We start from the raw sequence: 21,194 nt of genomic DNA, 5'->3' as shown, positions 1-21,194 counted from the left end.
GAGCCACCACTCACACATAAAATCCGTAGACAGAACCTAAGAAAACAATAACAAATAAACGCATGAAAAAATACGCAGGGTGTTGCTTTATGCATATAGGTATATAATTATGCCGTATGGGCGAATAGATCGATTGACGAATGTTTATATTATTGATTAAAAATGCATGGATAATATCCTTATTTTACCTGTACGAAGTCGGGGCGGGCAGCTAGTACCGTACATAATGAATTATGCATAATTTACAAAAAGTAAACAAGGCTTTTCTCGAAAAAAATAGGATAAAATAGAAGTATTAAAGAATACAATAAGTATATAAGATATTATTATACATCTTTATTTTTTTCGAATAATGCCTTATATACTATTTGCACACACAAACTCAGCTCGGCTCAGCTCTGCACTAATATTTGTAGATAAGGATTAATGCATTATACATATATTATGCATATATATTTAATAACTTTATGTACATAAAGAATTCATCTAATGAAATTTTGTTTAATTTTTTTGAATTATTCCTCATATTATACTTTTTGTAAATAATATACAAAGTCTCATATACTATATGTACATAAACACTAAAGCCTTGTATACTATTTGTTCATAAGGAGTACTAATTATTATGTTTATATTTTTTTCGAATATTGTTTTATAAACTTTTTGTCAGCTCAACTCGGCTCGGCTCAGCTCGGCATATTGGTATTAAATTCGGTAAATCAGGTTGACAATTAGTTCAGTGGTTTAGTTTACGAGTTAGCAAAAGCAGGACAGGATACTTTTAGATTTATAATCTCATAATATAAAAACTACATGTTAAGTAACTTTCATTTAAAATAAAACATATTTAATAACTTTCTTATAATTGTTTTAATTGTTGTAAAGTCTTAAGAATTAGGCAGCGACACACTGTCTTACTTGACATGTGACATTTTTAGACGTGCAGCCTCTAGCCGAGACCTGAAACCAATAATCAACATCAGTTCACAGAACAAATTAATTTTAGGGAAGCTGAAATTAAGCTTTTATGCTAGTTGTGACTTTAGAGATTTTTTTTTTTAAATGAACACAAATAATTCCAAATATACGGCTCGGTATATACGGTTATACGGTTAAAGTATAACTAAAAATGGAAATGGGAAAATTATTATCACAGCAAGGCGATATTTTGTCAAGAATTTTAAGAAAGTATTTCTTATAGGACTAATAATAATTTATGTAATTGTTTGACTTGTTCCACAATTAGTATTTAATCTACATCATAATTCTGAAATAAATTAAATTGAACATTCAATAGCTACAGTTGAAAAGCTAACGCCAGTTTAAAACTAAATAAGTATTAGCAATTTATTTAAAAAGTTGAATTGATGCTAATACACACCGGCCATCCCGCCCAGCAAGGAGATTATGTTTGTGAAGGAGCTTAGATTATCGATGGTGTGCTCGAGATGAGAAGTTATCAGTGATGACAGAGCACTCGTGTTGGTCGCTAGGCTGAGGGTAAAATGAGATACATTTAGAGACAAAATGCAAAAGTACTGATGATAGTAAAAGCGTCTGTATAATAAATAAGTAATATAAATATATTATATTCTTTATTTTTATAATAAACATATTTTTTTAAATAATCTTAAATTCGAAACTTACGTAAGACGTGAGCAGAAGGTGTAAATACAACTATGACCATACATTTCAAAAGAACGTTGAAATTATTTAGTATAGTTACACGCTTTTTTATCATATGTACGAACACATATATAAAAAGTATAAAGAAAAATAATAATACATAATAATAAATATCGATGAATTGATTGCAACTTTGTCGTAAATATATATTGAGTGGTGATTACTCAGATTTTTTTTCAATCTAGTAATAAATTATTATAAGAAGAGTATTTGAATTGTCTTATTAGACAAAAGACCAAATTACACGTAATATAATCTCAGCATTTATACGTGTTATGTACATTGCGTTACAATTGTAGGTACTAAGTTGCTACATCCGTTGTCTCTATTGGCGCTGGATTAATCGGCCTTCAAACTATTACACAACTATACAAAGCAGGCTGTTTGGCCTGGGCGGCGACAGCAGTTCAATTATATACATAATTAAATAGTATACATTAAGCTTATGTATATAAACTGGTGACCCAATTTTTTTTATTTTTTTTAATATATAGGCTAGCGCTTGAGTGTTATCACACCTGATGGAAAGTGAGATACAGTCTAAGATGGAGCGCGCTTGCCTAGAAGATGCTTATTCACTCTAGACTTGAAGGTACATTGTAGGTGGTGGGAAAAACGGAGGTCGGGAGGGTATTCCAGGCTTTGTCGGTGCGTATCAGAAACGAGGAAACAAATCGTTTCGTACGTGTCTTAAATACGTCAACTACGTACGGGTGCAGATCTTTTCGATGCCTCGCAGTTAATTAAATTAAATAGTTCATGAGCACACTTGGAAATATATCCTGTAGAAAACCGACAGACAGGCAACCTTACGACGATGTTCTAAGGTCTAGAGTTTTGTGACCAGTGTCTGATCGCCAATGAGCCTTCTAGCACGACGATCCACTGAATCCAAAGCTTCAAGCTGGTACTTAGTAGAGCCGTCCCATAAATGGCTGCAGTACTCCATGCACGATCTGACTTAGACTTGATATAAAGTCAGAAGCTGTTCCGGTGTGAAGTAGTGCTTGACCTTAAAGAGGATGCCAAGTTTTTTGCCAGCAGTTTTAGCTTTGGGTTCAATGCATTGTCCAAGGTTGAGTTTGGATGTAAAAGTAACTCCTAGAAGCTCTATACTGTCGGTGATGGGTACAGATACATTTTGGAAAGTTGGCGTCAGGGGGAATGGACTCCTCTTGGCGGTGAACAAACACACACACATCCTTCCAAGACTCAATGGTAGGATTAAATTTGACTTAGTTATCGTCGTCCTAATCCGATACCTCTTCTAATGTCAAATTGATGCGTTCTACCAAGGCATCCCTGTGCTCAAGAGTTTCTGTTGCACTAGCTCGGGGACCGGATATGTATCTCTCCGTTACAGAGCTGTCGTCTGCGTACCAAAAGATACCGGGTTTCAGCAGATTGTTCATATGCAGCAGGAAGAGCGTAGCGGATAGAATTGATTCCTGATGTACACCAGCATTAATCGCCATTAGATCAGACGAGAAGCCATCTAGAACAACTCGAAATGATCGTCCACTCAGGAAATCTGATATCTAGTTGCAAAAGCCAACAGGTATCCCGTAGCTAGGAAGCTTGCTCAGAAGTCCATTATGCCAGACCCAGTCGAAAGCCTTGGACACAACAAGTGAAACGGCTAACACTTCACCATACTTGTCCATGGCCTCGCCTCAGATGTGAGTAGTGTACACTAAGAGATCTCCTGTTGATCAATTCCGACGAAAGCCGTACTGCTGGTCCGATAGGAGATCGTATTCTTCGAGGTACGCCTGGTGTTTGTTACTCAATGCAAGCTCCAAACCTTTGCAAAGTATGGAGGTGATTGCTATGGGGCTGTAATTGGCCAAGAGGTGGTTTTAGCCCAAAGGCTGAGTCCTGCGGTGCAGAGAGGTAATAGTGCCAACGTGGGTACAATGCCTCAGGACAATCTCTGCGTATTTTTTTAAATTTTATATATTATAAAAATGGCTGTATATAACTGATAGCCAATTTCATTTGTCTCTGAGTTTTTGTATCTCGGCTCACTACTGACCGACTAAGGAGGCTGTGAAAAGGAGATCCAGCGACGATCTCAAATGGCCAAGTCTGCAATGAGCAAACTAACCCGAATATGGCAGAACAGGAAAATATCGAATATAACGAAAAAACGGCTCGTTCAGACTCTGATATTCTCCATCTTTCTTTATGGCTCGGAATCCTGGACAATTCGCTCACTGGAGAGAAAGAAGATCGACGTGTTCGAGATATGATGCTGGCGAAGAATGCTGCGCATACCGTGGACGGCCAAGAGAACCAATGTCTCGATCCTGCAACAACTGCACATAAAACGAGATTGTCAAGTATTTGCTAACAGCGTGTCCTTTGTTATTTTGCTCATATAGCGCGAAGACAGCCTGACAGCCTCGACAAGCTGTTGGTGCTTGGCAAAGTAGAGGGGAAACGACCAAGTGGCCGCTGCCCCACATGATGGTCGGACCAAGTTACCAACCTCACTGGTCTCCAAGTGACCACAGCCCTGAGGAAAGCTGAGGACAGGAAGGACTGGAGAAAATTCACAGAGATCGTGACCCAGACCCTAGATCAAAGTGGACACGACCTTCAGCAATGAAGTAAACGACCGAGAAGAGCCAATTTCAATAAAATTAGAAGTAGTTGAGTGTGTACAGAGTCTACGTTAAAATATATGTATTTAAGTCGTTACAACACTTACCCATCCATTTGGCATTCAACTCGGGCAGTCATCTGTAAAAGATACATTTTTTTGTCAAAAAGGTTTGTAGTAAATATTGTTGATCAAATATATGCTTATAATCATTCATTGTTAATATTAATCACATTTTGAAAATAATCATTCAATAATTCATTAAGTTTATTATGTATTAAATAACTAAAACTCAGTGTACGCGAAAATTCCAGCACAATCGGTTGTGTGGATAGTGGACTATATAAATAATACTTGTATAAATAGAATAACTTAGAATAAATAATAGAGCACCAAAGCTGCTGCTCTTATGCGGGTTCGTGAATACACAGTTATCAAACTTGAAGACTTTCTTACGAAGTTTTCCTTCACAGCTGCGCACGAGATTAATTATACCGCAAATTAAGCACATGAAAGCTCTTCTGTGCTAGCACTTATTTAAAACCACAATCAACATTAACATTCACGTTTTGTAACCACTGGACCATCCCGGCTCAAATTTTGTTTTATATTTTTTTTATATATTTGACTGGAATGAAAATGACCACATGATGGTAAGTGGTAGTAGAGTCTAAACGCGACGACGGCCAGTACAGTCGGGAAGAATGTTCTGCATTAGTCACCCCCGCCTTGCCGGCCCGCAAGATGCCTCTTCACGCCTCGTTTGAAGAAACCAAGGTTTTAATAGGAGGGAAATACGTCGGCTGGTAAAGAATTCCATTTTTTTGAAGTGCGACAAAGAAAGGAGTCGCCAAATATCTTTGTATGCGATGGAGTGAATGTCACAGTTAGACGGTAACATCGAGAGCATTATAAGTAATATACGAAACGTACAAAATTAACTTGATAAATTTATTGATGATGTCCTCCTCATGTATACGCAAAATATAAGTACATTTTCTGTTTACTGGTGGTAGAGCTTTGTGCAAGCTCTTTTGGGTAGGTACCACCCACTCATCAGATATTCTAACGCAAAACAGCAGTACTTGTTATTGTTGTGTTCCGGTTTGAAGGGTGAGTGAGCCAGTGTAATTACAGGCACAAGGGACATAAAATCTTAGTTCCCAAGGTTGGTGGCGCATTGGCTATAAGCGATGGTTGACATTTCTTACAATGCCAATGTCTAAGGGCATTTGGTGACCACTTACCATCAGGTGGCCCATATGCTCGTCCGCCTTCCTATTCTATAAAAAATTGCCCTTTTTTATCGCTGAAAAAACGCATTTCGCGTTTCCTCCACGGAAACATTTTATGGGAGGGTATGTGGGGCTCGCCGGTGTCCAAGGTGTCAAATTTCCCCAAACATCGGAATACCCACTCAAAAATCAGCGGTACCCTTTCCGACTTAACGAATAGCGCCACGGGATCACTTGCGCATGCTATCGTTACGCTCTGACGACTTCTATTGCCCTCACCAAGACCTGCAGATATATATGCTTTCTAGTGGAGACCCAGCTTCACTTACCATAAACACGACAAGCAACGAGAGAGCAAAAGCGGAGAGACAAGAGAACACGCGACGCACCATCTTCACTAGCAAGTTTCTTCAACTGTGTTTCAGTTGATTTTACTGCAATTTATATATGTTATGAGAATTTGCGAGTAAAATTATACTAACAATGACTTCAGATATATTATTGTATTGTTATATATTTAAATGTGATATATTTATCAGTATATAAATGCAGCCCTTGCGCTAGATTCGCTCTTGTTATAAGATAATAGAGAAAGGTCGGCTCTATATATCGTTTACATAATTTTATATAAGTTAATTATGTATTTTATATAGTACTTTTTGTTACAATTTTTGTATGATAGTTAAAATTGATGAATTTAAATAATCGTATTTATGAAGAGATAATCTAGTTTGGTAATATCACCTTACCTGTTCGAAAGTTAATAATGCTCATAGTTAGTCAATTAAAATGTCATTATTTGACGATTAATGTAATGGCAGCAAAGTAGATACAGACATCTACAAAATAGGAATTTTTCTAATATTACAAGCCTCAGCGTAAAAGAAGTCATCTGCCTGATATCCGTTTATGCGTTGTAATCGAAAAAGCGTTCATTCTAATTAAAATATTTAATAAATTAAGGTAACAACTTCCAGTTTTTAAGGATTAACATAATATGTATATAAAAACACTATTTTTTAAGGATTTTTTAAGGAAAAATCATATATTTTTCTTTAAGGATAAAAATAAATCTTTTTTTTAAATAAGTTATACTAGATCAACTACCAAAGAAAATCATTTTTTTATTAATTAATATAAATAAAGTATTATGCTAATATAAAAATAAAAATTATATCACTGTTTCTTAAAAATATAATCAGCCTTGAAATTTACAGAATATCAGGCTATTTTTAACCACTTAGTTAAATGTTTTATTGGTAATTGGTAACGAGTTGCGTCCGCGGTTCTACCCGCGAATAACTTAAAGAAATCATTAAAAGCGGATTTATAGTAATTCAGTAGTAAAAATATTTAAGTTTTATTTTCGTGGAATATTAGTATTTATTGCTTTTCGCCGCACCCGAATCTAGATAGCAACATACAATTGGCTATGAAAAAAACAGATTTCCCTTAAATCTATTCCGACATAAGGTTAATTTTGTAAAAAAAAGAATTTTCACAAAAATGCAGATGTCCGTATCTATTTTGCTGCCATCGAATGTGTGTCATATCGTATCGTAACAGCCTGTGAATGTCCCACTGCTGGGCTAAAGGCCTCCTGTCCTTTTTTTTTGAGGAGAAGGTTTGTAGCTTATTCCACCACGCTCCAATGCGGGTTGGTGGAATACACATGTGGTATTTCAGTGAAATTAGACACATGCAGGTTTCCTCACGATGTTTTCCTTCACCGTAAAGCACGAGATGAATTATAATCACAAATTCTCATGAAAATTCCGCGGTTGCCCGGGTTTGAACCCACGATTATCGGTTAAGATTCACGCGTTCTTACCACTGGGCTATCTCGGCACGGCTATGAATGTGTGTCATGTTCGAGTTATTTTTTTATAGCCTAGAGCCAGTGATTGGCAGACTTACGGTACAGTACGGCAGACAAGCTGCGATCACGTTTTAAAAGTTAATTTTGACGTTTTTTGACCTCTGGACAAAGCCAAGGAACCATCGACGGGAAATAGTAAATCCCCATTTCACCGACGGCAGATGAAATGGTTTACCTAGCATCAATATATGATTTGCTAACATACCATAAGTCTGCCCATCGCTATCTCTCAATCTATTATGCTAAGCTAAGCATCTTATCTATAATTATATTATTATTTCAACTTTTGTTTATGATTACTGTATTTATGTGTTTCTATATGAAATGACGCAGAGGCAGATTTATGACAATATATTCGGGTTACAGAGCAAGAAGTTCTAAGCTAGAGATTCTGAGTTTCTCTCGCCGGTTCTTCTCAGGGCTGGCTGTTTCTGCTGTGTTTGACTTTTTTTATATGCGCCGGGAGGGCAAATGACTCTACTCCACCTAATGGTAAGTGGTAGTAGAGTTCAAACGCGACGGCCAGTACACTTACTTAGTACTTGCCGGCCCGCAAGATGCCTCTTCATGCCTCGTTTGAAGGAACCTGGGTTGTAAGAGGAGGGGAACACGTGAACTGGTAAGGAATTCCATTTTTTGGAAGTACGTGACTATCAATAAGCAAGTGTAACTGCTTCAATGTTGAATAAATCATTTTGATTTTAAATTTAAATTCTTTGAGATGTTTATGCGAATATTGGTGTCGACTCATGTAGGTATTTAGAAATACCTTTCTGTAAAAAATAAATAAGCGATACTATAAAATGTCTGTAGTAAAAAAAAATTCCGTCCTCTCTGTCAAACTTCGACACAGTATTATTTTATGTTTATTCCGCAGTCGTAACGTTTAAATCGGACCTCAGTAATGCATACAATGGCGTCGCGGGCTGCGATCGAACGGGACGTAACACTTTACACAGGTAATGTTATTTGTACTACTTTCTTAATACTAATTATCGTATAAGTTGTATTCTTATAATTATTATTTAATTATACGTAATTGACAATCTATTCTTAAGCTATATAGTATATATTTAAATAATTACCTGTAAAAAATAATAATATCGTATACAACCATTTGTCAAGATAGTGATTGCACGAGCTATAACTATATAGCTATGGACATATTTTTGAACATTATGTTTTTATTGCAGCTCCAGTATCACAGCGTAAAAGATATTTAACGTTTGATTTAGTGCTTATGTTAAGCACAATGTTATTGTAAGAGATGATGCAAAATTTTCGGAATCGTTCTTCCACTTATGACATTTGGAATTTACTGTATGTTACGTTACTGCTAATATTCTAACAATCGGTGGTCCAGCTAAACACCATTAATAACTTCAAGGTTAATTGTAAGTGCAATAACTTTGATACTTGATACTTTTAACGTATGTTAATATGTTAAGTCTTGTCTTACCGACATAGAGAATATAATTTCTTGACAAAGTCAAATCGTTACCGCTACGATGTCATTACTTATAAACGGTAAAAATTAATACAAATTCCAATATTCAAGATTTGTTGGTAGGATTGAAAAAATCCAAGGGTACTATTTTAACAAAGAGAAAGAAAAAGAAATTTTCAAATGAATAAACCTTGTAATATTTGCACATAATAAAAATAACTAGTAGTCCAAAGGTAGAATAAAATAAATTGTTAAATAGAACAAATGTAGATTAACCGCTTCTGAATATGTCACTTAAAAAGGCTCTTTAATATCTACCGGTCGGGTGTTGTTTAATAATTTTCACGTGATGTTCACCTTATATGAATTTTCATTTCCATAGATTATATGTTGCGGGTATATCTGTTCGTAGACAACAATGTTACGTTTACGTTTCGCACCAACAGTTGACATTAGCGAAACTGCCGCAGTGGCCTCCCTTGTACCCACGTCTCTTGCACTCGGCGTTGCAGTCTGAGGTGTAGTTGACAGCGCCCCACACGCAGCTGCCGATAAGTTTGTCCGCTTGGACTGCATTTTTCGGAGACGAAACAATCACCAGGAATGTGACGCAGACCAACAGCAACATTGAATTTTTCACCATTTTGACGATTGCAAAGAATATATTTTTGCTGATGGAGAAAACTGATGCTTCGATGAAGAGACGCGAACTTCAACTGTATCCAATAAGTCAACGTTTTCCGTATTTATATCGTTGGAATCGGGTTTAACCCGCTAGCAAAAGGCTCGATTTCTAACGGAAAATAAAGTACTGATAAACAAGGAAAACCCGATCACCTAATTAATAAGTCGTTTGTGTGGTAAAACTTGAACTATAACGTATACACATAGTTGTGTTGTATTAACATCATTAAAAATAATTGTCACTATTATAAAATTACTTCGTTAGTTTATTGCGTAATTTGTGCATGTAGTTAACAAAGAATCTGATTGCACGATATTTTTTCTAAATCTATCGTTTTGTTTGTTTATAACATAAACTATATCTTTATAACTTTACACGTTTCTATACCTGTGTTTCATATCAATGAACTTCTCTTAAGCGACTGGATCAATTTGGATGATTATTTTTTAATTGATATAAATTTTTTTTAATCATACGAAACTAGGTCGAACAGCTAGTACTATTTAATAATATATATAAAATTATAAAAACAATATGTAGAACAAACCTTTAATATTTATTCGTTAATACAGCTAATGTATTAATTATAATAAATTATACAACAATAATAACATACTTAGTCATTGTTAATACAATTTTACAATCACTCTTGATTAGTAAAGTTCGGGGACGTGACCTACAACTTCGAGTACATAAATTATTTTATAAAAAACTAATCAATAACATTGTGACCATTTCTAAAGCATAATGTAAACATAGCTCGTATCGGGTATGTTTCATCTACAGTACAGTACAGTAACAGCCTGTTAATGTTTCATCTGTTCTCACATTATTCTTCCGTCGCCGTAATTTCTTTTGTAGTGGTAATAGATCGGTGGAAGATAGTAATATGTCAAATTAAATGCAGCATAACTGGTTGGCCCGACAGACGACAGATGTTTATTACTGTAAAATTTCAATTAAAAAAAAATTGTGTTATTTTTGCATTTTCTACGAAGCGATTGGAAAGTGGTAGAAATAAAGAAAAATCATATTTCTGAGAGATGATTGTATCTACTGACGACAAGTGTCGTGCATTACATTAGGGATGGAGTACGTTCAGAAGAATGCTGACAGAGATGAATGTCGGCATTACGCCACTAGAATGCCGGAAACGTGTGATATGACTGTTATGCGATCGACTTGGACCCAAGCGGTTTTGTTTAAAAATTTAAGTTATAATTGAGTTATCACCGAATTTTACGTAATCATCCAGAGCGTAGTATCCAGCCTGTTAATGTCCCACTGCTGGGCTAAGGCCTCCTCTCCCTTTTGAGGAGAAGGCTTGGAGCTTATTCCACGACGCTACTCCAATGCGGGTTGGTAGAATACACATGTGGCATAATTTTAATGAAATTAGATACATGCAGGTTTTCTCACAATGTTTTCCTTCACCGTCAAGCACGAGATGAATGATGAAACACAAATTAAGTACATGAAAATCAGTGGTGCTTGCCCGGGTTTGAACCCACGATCATCGTTTAAGATTCACGCGTTTTAACCACTAGGTCATCTCGGCTTGTTTCATTCGTCATCAACATCATCCACAGCGTAGAAATGCTTTAATTCAAGTCGTTTGCTGTGACGTCACGCCTTTGTTCACAGTAACGCTTTATGATATACGACATCTTTCGTTTCCTGGCGCATAAACAGAAGTAATAGTTTTCTACCACGGAACAGGTTACATACAATTATTGACAGTACGGGAAGCATCTATTTTGTATTCACCCAGGCAACGGTTATCTATTAACTCCCTGTGTGGATACATTTGTACATAATTATTTAAGTACACTTTATTATATTTGGCATGTATATAGTTTTTATCATTATCAATATAAAATATACCATTTTTGTTTAACTCTCTATCAGATATTTGATGATGATGACATACACGATGTGATGGGAACATCGAGATAGTACTGCCTTGTTAATTTGATTTAAACAAATGATTTTAAATATAGTTACGATAGTAACGGTTCACAAAGTATGGTCGAAAAAATAATTTAATATCCATCGAGCGCCGACGAAGTTACAGATACAGCTGAGGCTTGCGTGGTGCCGCCATGTACATATGGGCACTGGACCGTGCTGCCATCTGGTTTCATTGTAAGTAATAAACCAAATCAATACTTTATATCTGTAAAGCGCCATCTAATTCGGAACTGAAATAACACAGGAAATATTATTAACAACTTTTGCTAGACAGTTAATAAAATGTGGAATAATAAATTATAATTCATAATTTAAAATCTATTTTGAATAATACCGAGGTCAACATGCTTATTAAAATAATTTTGGTATGCAGAATGAATTAAGCAAGTCACTAACATTTTTGTACCTACCGTGTTGACGCTATGATTTCCTTACAGATTATTATGATAAGTAACGAATTAATTTAAATAAGATTTAATAGATGTTTTGGATATGTTTTATGATTATCTAATATTGTTTTATAATTATAATATAATTTTGAAATGTAAATATTATTTGTTTTGTCACGACTGTGTAAACTCGATATTTCCGGTACATGTTTTTATTATAGTTAGTAATAAATAATTAAGCTAATTAAAATATATTATAATATATTTCAACTTTTAATTAAGATAAAAAAAAAATTAATATTGTTTGTACAATTATAAACCGTAATTATTAATTATATTTGTAAAAAAGTAAATATAGTATTTTTATTGATAAAAAGAAACATGTCGTAATTTAGTAAGTTGAAAAGTAGGCTTGGGCTGGCATTCTTTCGACGATTGTTGTACTGAGTGGTTGATCAAAAATATAATCAAGTTCATTTATATTGTCTTTTTTTTATTGCCATCATGGGTCCTGGGGAGAACTTTGGCGAGTCACCGACATACACTTTGAGAATATTTGTAATACTAGCCTGAATCAAACTTTCACACCTCATGTAACATGATTTAAAATTTTTTATTTTTTTTATTACTTATGATGTGGTATCTATTATATTATACAGGCCTGGAATTATAGCTCCAAGGCCCCTAGGAACGTTAATATTTGAGACCCCTTTTTCCGAAGGGGTTAGAGTAAAATTACACTATTTTTGACCGGTCTTGTAGGCCAAACCATAAAGCCTGGGCTGCTAGTAGCTTGCAAATTGTAAAGGTTTCATTTTGCATCAAATGTTGGTTTTATTCAAGAGTTGAAACTTCCCATATCCTCCATTAAAATATAACATTTACAAACGATCGTCTGCTTAAACAACTTATAAGAAAATGATCTAAAGAAATGTTAAAGTACTTGTCGCGTCTCCTTGTTATAAAACTTATAATAAAGTAATCAATCGACTTTGTGTCGTGTTTTCTTTGCTTACAGACTGATATCATATTTTCAGGCCAAAATGTAGGTACCGAGATTAATATAAAATTTATTACAAGATTATTAATAAGAGTGATTAATCTTACCTATGAAGATGTTGGTAAATGTGCTTCTGATTGACATACATCGACATTAATGTATTCAAATAGTTGTCTTTATTATTTTTTCCAGTGAATACCATAATTACGTTATTTTACATAAATATGTATTTGTTTTTTAATTTATTTAGATTTTACGGAAAATATGAGATAAAGTGATTGAACTTAAATATATACAGATCAATCATATAATAATCAATAAAACCGGATGTTAAATCTGCTGTACCCTATTCCAATCGATGGAGAAGTTAAGATAAACAAACTTTAGATTTACATATTCAAATTGACTACAAATAGTTCTTAATTGAAACCTTATTTATAATACAAAATTATTCAAATTACACCTAATACTTTCTAGAACTGCGCCAACATTCTAAGTGCGATTGTTTAACGAATCCATGACGGATGCCATAGATTATTCAAGTTTTCAACCAATGATATCGCGTTAATTCAATGTCAAAGTTGTTAATTTGTTTTTACTTCTGCGGTTCGAATAGGCTTTATTATTTTGTTGAACTCGCAAATCACAAGGTCAGTGATAGAACCAATCTCATCCAATATTATTATGGTTTATGGTTTAAGAATTTATTTCTCAAAAAAAGAATACAATTCGCTTTAAATATTTAAGAAAACATTATTAACATACTTAAATATTATATATACAACATACGGGCGGTACACAGCAATAAAGAACAACAAATTAGACTCTTAACTTTAAATAACGTGGGTGTGACAAAAACAAGATGCAATATAACGTATCGCTTGTGTTATAGCAATTGATATTATTTTCTTTAGCTAATTTACACATTAAAAATTTGTAAGAAAAATACAATAATCAAATAATATATCAGATAAAGAAAAATACAATAATAAAAAAATGTAGCAAAATTAATCGTTGATAATATTAAATGAAAATTTTTAAAACAATTTCATAACAAACGCAAATACTTTAGGGTCTAGAGAACTGTGTGTGTGTCTTTAAGATGTGGTGTTTTGGGATTTTTTTTTGTATAATGCCCGGTTTACATTATTCCAGTCCAGCGATCTAGTCCAGTACTGGACTCAATCCAATCCAGTTCATTCCAGTGCCGGTTTACATTTTTCCAGTAAGCAATCCAGTACTGGACTAGATCGCTGGACTGGAATAATGTAAACCGGGCATAAAGTTAAAGACTGAATATCCTTAATGCTATTAGGTAGGTATTAGGTAGTCCGTTGTATAACCGTGCTCCTTCATACAATATGCTTTTTTTACCGTAGTCGGTTCTTGGTCGTATGAGACTTATATTATTCATCCGTTTAGTTAACCGTTTCTGTGTTTGTCCTATTTTTGTAAACGATAGTTTTGTGTTTATGTTTTTGTTCAAAATCTTTTGCACTAATAGACACGTGTTATATTTAAATATTTGAGATACTATCATCAACCCTGTTTCGTTATACACTTTTTCAGTATGAGATAGATAATTATAGTGAAAAAGTAGTTTTAGTATTTTGTTTTGTTTTATTTGTAATTTTTTTAAGTTATTATTTGCAAAAGTTCCACAAATTTCAATCAAATAATCAAGGTGAGGTTTTACCATTGAATTATATATAAGATATCGTACAGATTTCAGACATTAATAAAGTAATTTAAAAAAACCATCAATAAAAATGTTTAATCTCTTAAACGTTTTACGCAAATCATGATCCGAAATTATATCTATACATATATATCTGTAACCGATCGATGTCTGTATATGAAAGATATATGAGTAAGACTATTACCGCAATAGAAGCCTTTATCAACGCAATAGAACCCAAAACTACTTACTTACTGGTGGTAGGGCTTTGTGCACTGGTGGTAGGGCTTTGTGCAAGCTCTTCTGGGTAGGTACCACCCACTCATCAGATATTCTACCGCAAAACAGCAATACTTGATATTGTTGTGTTCCGGTTTGAAGGGTGAGTGAGCCAGTGTAATTACAGGCACAAGGGACATAAAATCTTAGTTCCCAAGGTTGGTGGCGCATTGGCTATAAGCGATGGTTGACATTTCTTAGAATGCCAATGTCTAAGGGCGTTTGGTGACCACTTACCATCAGGTGGCCCATATGCTCGTCCACCTTCCTATTCTATAAAAAAAAAAAAAAAAACAATCATTGTTAGAATTTTTGTCTGTTTGTCTGTGCGTTTGTGCACGGTAATCTTAGAAACGGCTTAACGGATTTGAGTGCGGTTTTCACTAATGTATTGTGGCAAGCTTCACTTAAAATTTAGTGTTTGTTTTATTTCGGTCCGTATCATTTGCATTCACAATAAATAAAGCACGGGGAAAGACATTCAAGTATGTCGGAATAGATTTAAGGGAATGATGTTTTTCTCATGTATGATTCCACTTGTACGTTGCTCTATCTAGATACGGGTGCGGAAAAACCGAATAAATACTAATATCCCATGAAAATAAAACTAAAAATGTTGTATACACTGAAATATTATAAGTCTGCTCTTATTGATTTTTTTAAGTTATATGCGGGTGAAACCTCGGGCACAGCTAGTTATAAGTAAATTACTTTAGAATAAGAAAAAGGTTTAGGCAATTACATTAAAACAATACATTCATTTTGTTTTGTTTAATATTACGGCAGTGACAATAATTAATAATAATAAATTAACAATTTAAAATCCTTGTTTTTAATAGATACAAAATTTTTATTGTTTATAAACTTATTAATATTATAAGGCAATGAACGAATGAATGAATGAATGAATGAATCATTTATAAATAATTTTAAATAAATTAGGAACATCTTCTAACTCCGCACATAGCATCACCTGGTCGACGCACGCTGGAACGAACATAAATTTTATTTGTACATAGGGTCTATAAAGATAATTTGGACAGATATTTGATCATATAGCTCAGTTTTGGGGTTAATACATAAGTAGGAATAGCAGTATGACAGTGACGTACCGACCCCGACTCATCCCAATAATCCGATGACGTCAACGACGGCGTTCAGTTTGTCGATACACCTCTCGATCTTGTTGATGATGAGAGCTGCCACAATCGACGTGCCGTCACTGGAGATAAATTATTTGTATTAGCCAGTATTTAAATACAATCGTGATGGGTATTGCCAGAATACAGAAAACTAATTATTTGTCGTTTTAATAGAGACATAAAACATGTGATAATTCATCTAAAGGCTAGCGTTGAATTGGCGAAATTTACAATAACGGATACAATAAAATAAATGAACTAAACGACTGGATCTCGAAAACATCAAAATAGACGAATGCCCAAAAAATATCGCGCTCGATCGCTTCTGTAGAGTCAGATTCTGTTGAGTATAGAAATATACACTTTAATAAATTCTTACAATTTCCCTCCGTAATTATTCCAATGTTTGCAAATATATTTAGGCTAAGGTTACCTGGCCATCCTAGGTTCTATATTTATATATCCAAAACTTACTGTTGAATGTTACTATCTGTATATAATTAGTGAAAAGGTTCTTATTTTTGTAATATATGAATGTAAGTGACGGCCCGTAAATAGGATTCTGGGTAAATGTTCGTACTACTTTGATATCTTTTAAAAGAAAATCCTAATGCCACATTTTTTTATTTGCGCCGGGATGGTAAATGAGTACTCCACCTGATGGTAAGTGATAGTAGAGTCCAAACGAGACGACGGCCAGTACAGTCGGTAAGAATGTTCTGTACTAGCCGTCCCCGCCTTGCCGGCCCGCAAGATGCCTCTTCACGCCTCGTTTGAAGGAATCCGGGTTGTAAGAGGAGGGGAACACGTGAGCTGGTAAGGAATTCCATTTTTTGGAAGTGCGACAAAGAAAGTAGTTGCCAAATTTCTTTGTACGTGATGGAATTGATGTCACAGTTAGGCGGTGACATCGAGAACCAGCTCGCGTGGACTTAAGAAGGAAGGGGGAAGCAGGAATTACATATTGAAAATATTGTTATTATTAATAACATAAATTATCAAAGAATGTTCAAAAAGTATTACTTACGTTTGACCGTTCACGCAGGAACATAACTGAAAATAAATAAAACTTAATTAGACTCATTATATCAGACTAACTATTTTTATTATTAACCTAAAAAGGTCCAGAGGATAGAGAACATGGATTTTATAACCGAAGATCATCAGTTCAAATCTGGAAAATCACAACAGAGCTTATTGCCATCCTATCAAATTATGAGATAGAAAGAAAATAAAGTGCAGTTGTGTTTACACGGTATGTCGATAGCAGGAAGACATAATCATGCTCATCATCACTCATAAAGCTGGAGATGGATACTGGACTCTTCAATGAAATTGGCATGGACGTGTTTGTTTGTGTGTGAATTTGGCGAGCCGGTTGGCGTGGTTGGTAGATACCTGCCTGGTGGGTTCGATTCCCACCGACACCCAGAACAGACATTTGTGTGTATGAACATGTTTCTTTGTCCTGTGCCTGGGTGTAATTATCTTTATAAGTATGTATTTACAAAAGAAAAGTAGTATATGTAGTATATCAATTGTCTGGTTTCCATAGCACATGCTCTGATTAGTTTGGGATCAAATGGCCGTGTGTGAATAATGTCCCAGGATATTATTAAATAAAAATCAAAAATATAAAATGTTATAAAATTATTAAAATGTCAAAATAGTTATTTATCTAATATATTATTTGCAAATTGTCACCAAATAACTCGTATTGTATTTTTTCCTTAAAGCTACTTGTATCTTCCAAGTAGTAATAAATATTGAGATGGAAGGATAAACGATTTTTATATTTACCATCAACAGGACAGGCAGCAAGAGAGCGAAGTGTGGGAGCCATGACAGCGCACGGGACGACATGTTCACGTCACGGCTATTCGACGACTACTCAACAACTACTGACTTACGTTTGCGACCAGTTCTTTATATAGTTAATACTGTACTGTATAGAATGTACAGAAACAAGAAATATTCAAATAGAAACGCTCATGAGATGTTTTGTATGTTGAATCTCAAGAAAATAATAAAAGTTTTGTTTTAGACAAACTTAGGGGTACAATTTAGGCTTTTTTAAATACATTTTAAAATAATTCATAAATATTATAAGCCTTGCATTATATCGATTATTTTAAATGATGTAATAAACAATAAGCTATTTTTTAAAACACTTTCTATGATAGAATATGTCAGTGTTCCATATTTTTTGTACTATTTTGTATTTGCATTAAAATTAAATGCCTTGAGCTAGTTTCATTCAAGACGCAGCAACGAGAGCGAGTCGAATTGAGGGAGGTAATTGTTTCATAAAATGTATTAGAAAAACAGAATACATTTACGTATTGACATAACTCTGACCAAGTAATTTTTATTGAGTGTATGTGTACTGAGACAAAAAGAGTCGAAAATATACAAATATTTTTAAAGACTTTCAAAACCTTCAAGTTATTCCAATCGGCCGGCGTTATATACAAGAACATGAAATTCCCGATTGTCTCGTCAATAGTCTAAGTTTAAAACGGGTGAAACTGCGAAGCGCAACATCTTATATAATAATATTATACACTAAAACCATCTCCGAAAAGCGCTGCATCTTCTGGCGTAAAATTTATTTACATTCTTCCAGTAGTTTTTCTGTTAGATGATGAGTAATGACATTTTTTTTGTAAAACACAAAAAAAGTCTCAACATTTATCAGTATATTATTATTATATATTAAAAATCAATGTTCAGAAAAATAATAATAGAACCGACGCCGGCGTATTTCATATCGAATCTACGAGTGTAAGCAATAATAATAACGTGAAGACATTTAAGTAATGAAATAAACATATCTCTTTCAAAAAGGGAAAGGCTAACAATTCGACTGATTTTATTTTGTAATAACACTATTATTGCGATAAGAATAATCAAAACATTTTTACTTCTTAAATAATTCCAGACGACAAAAAATATAAATGGACGAGTATACTTACTGATTTTTTCTTAAATATATGCGTGCATACAACAGCATACACTATAGTTTAGACTTTACTTTTGTTATTTAAAAAAAAGAAAATCCAATATACACGTTCTATCTTCATATACAGTTTTAATAAATTTTCCGATGGAGTTGCATGTTTATGGTGTAATATGTATTTTGTTTTTTTTTTGAGCTAACTGTATCGACCACAAACTGAGTTATTACTGAGTTTCTTGTTGGTTCACCTCTACATTCCGAAACGGAATAGGAAGAACTACTACTACTACTTGAATAAGGAATATTTACATTTTTGATAAAATCCCCTGAATAGTGTTTACATTTTGGCGCGTAATAAATTGTGAGCTTGAATTGTAATATTTTAAATGATAAAATAATTTAAGTATGTTCATGTTCTGCTCATCCATAATAATTATAAAAAACATAATACAGAAAACGATTACTACATTTTTGAAGTGGACCTTCCTGTGATGATTTTGTAGTTAAATTTTAACATCGGGAAAAAATATTTGGGTAAAACGTTGCTATACGTAACGTTTGTAAGTTGAAAGTCTTTATGTATTTATAGAAAACGCAATTAAATATTTCTTATAATGTGTAATGAATAGATATTAAATATCGTCTCCTGATCGTCCCGCACCGTCTCCCGGACCTTCTCCCCGAGGGTGCGCGTCGGGGCGGGGACCGTATCAGTGGTGGCGCGACGGTCTTACCGCGCAGACGTGTTTAGTGTGTGCTCATATTCTTCGTATCGCGGTAAGATGTCGTTGTGAAAAGTATTATAATTTTATTTGCTATTCGTTTAGTGTTTAAAAAGATGTTTTTCATTTTTAATAATTTGTATCATTTATTTTAACGTTCATATTAGTTCTTATTTTTAAAGGAAAATGTTTGTTTTCATTCTTGAATAATTCTCAGCTAACTGTTAAAGTTTATTAGAAAATTAGTTAATATGTATGATTTTTGTCAACAACAGTATTTAAGTATAGAGATGTTGTTTTGTTTTTTTTTTTAAGTTGATATATTGTATATTTTACAATAGAAGTAGTGAGTAAGTACCAATTTATTTGAAAGCCTATAGACATATAAATAAACAAAATGGAGTATTTTTAGTGTTGTCAAAACCTTTTCTTGTTACTAATACCTTTTACATTTATATACATTTATTTTCTCTGTATCATATAATTGTAATGACGTTGAATACGTAATAATTACACGTATTTTCACATAATATATAAAAGTAGTATTATGTTCAAAATATCTTCAGTCCAATCAATGTTTACGTAGCATTAAGTGTCAATTTTGCGCTATACCTTAAGAGCGAGTATGTTAATTATCTCGTCTTAGTAATTTCCTCGGTCCACTCGTTCTTCACACCGGAACTAACACATTGTGAAGTCCCCGAGCCGGTAATACAGCGATTAAATGTGACCGACCAGAAATAATAATTATTCAAGGCAGTCCGAAATATACTGTAACATAATTATATTTTTATTATTTAATATAAAATAAAAACCGAATTTGGCTTAGTATAATTACTTAATGAGTAATTATTTTCAAACCATAAAGACTGTGACACTAAGAGTACGAAACATAACAAGTGCCGGGCAAAGTATAATTCGCTTATAAAAGTTGTGTAACATGTTTACACTTAACAATTAATTATAAGTTTATGTCAAATAAAATAAAATACACACTTAAACGATGACGGTGTATTTTGCGAGCCAAGGAAAGAGGGTTCTGAGTGGTTTTTTGTTCATATTCAGAATCATAAAAAAGCGTAACTGCTGAAATAGACATCTTTCTAAGTCATTGGTTTAATTCACACGGTATGCCAAGACGAAATGACGCAAACAGTTAGATAAATGTGCCTAATAAACTTATTAGTTTCTAATCGGGCCGGTTGGCGTGGTTAGTAGATATTTCCCTTTCACGACAGAGATTTGGGTGCATAAACATGTCTGTTTGTCCTGTGTCTGGGTGTAATCATCTATATAAGTATGTATTTACAAAAAAAAAGTAGCACATGTAGTATATCAGTCGTCTGGTTTCCATAGTACAAGCTCTGCTTTGTTTGGCATCAGATGGCCGTATGTGAATAATGTCCCAGGATATTATTATTATTATTAATAAAGCTCACAACTGGCAAAACCGCCTCATTGTCTTATAGCGAAGCGATTAAACTTTAAAGGTATATTTACTACTATGGTGGTATTGT

The 21,194-nt window shown here is 33.9% G+C and overlaps 2 protein-coding genes and 2 long non-coding RNA genes across 5 annotated transcripts in view; 1 reads left to right on the top strand and 3 right to left on the bottom strand.

Moving 5' to 3' along the window:
- The window catches only part of LOC126778478 (uncharacterized), a 254,188-nt gene that overhangs the window by 35,214 nt on the left and 197,780 nt on the right, over positions 1 to 21,194 (bottom strand). The window lies entirely within an intron of this gene.
- LOC126778638 (uncharacterized) lies at positions 1,386 to 5,935 on the bottom strand. The gene is made up of 3 exons (XR_007670187.1): positions 5,856 to 5,935; positions 4,400 to 4,431; positions 1,386 to 1,494 (listed from the first exon to the last, which is right to left on the bottom strand). It is a non-coding gene; the product is annotated as an uncharacterized LOC126778638 (long non-coding RNA).
- On the bottom strand, positions 15,651 to 17,909 carry LOC126778622 (uncharacterized). Its single transcript, XR_007670168.1, has 4 exons — positions 17,797 to 17,909; positions 17,024 to 17,049; positions 15,967 to 16,076; positions 15,651 to 15,841 (listed from the first exon to the last, which is right to left on the bottom strand). It is a non-coding gene; the product is annotated as an uncharacterized LOC126778622 (long non-coding RNA).
- LOC126778446 (uncharacterized) overlaps positions 19,657 to 21,194 on the top strand; it is a 79,034-nt gene continuing 77,496 nt past the window's right edge. For both annotated transcript variants that reach the window (XM_050501989.1, XM_050501988.1), the window contains exon 1: positions 19,657 to 19,732. The gene's annotated coding sequence lies outside the window, so the exon portion shown is untranslated. The remainder of the gene's footprint in view (positions 19,733 to 21,194) is intronic.

The sequence above is a fragment of the Nymphalis io genome, chromosome 26, assembly GCF_905147045.1.
Source record: "Nymphalis io chromosome 26, ilAglIoxx1.1, whole genome shotgun sequence".
In the NCBI taxonomy this organism is placed as follows: domain Eukaryota; kingdom Metazoa; phylum Arthropoda; class Insecta; order Lepidoptera; family Nymphalidae; genus Nymphalis; species Nymphalis io.
This window is presented reverse-complemented; position numbering and strand designations above follow the sequence as displayed.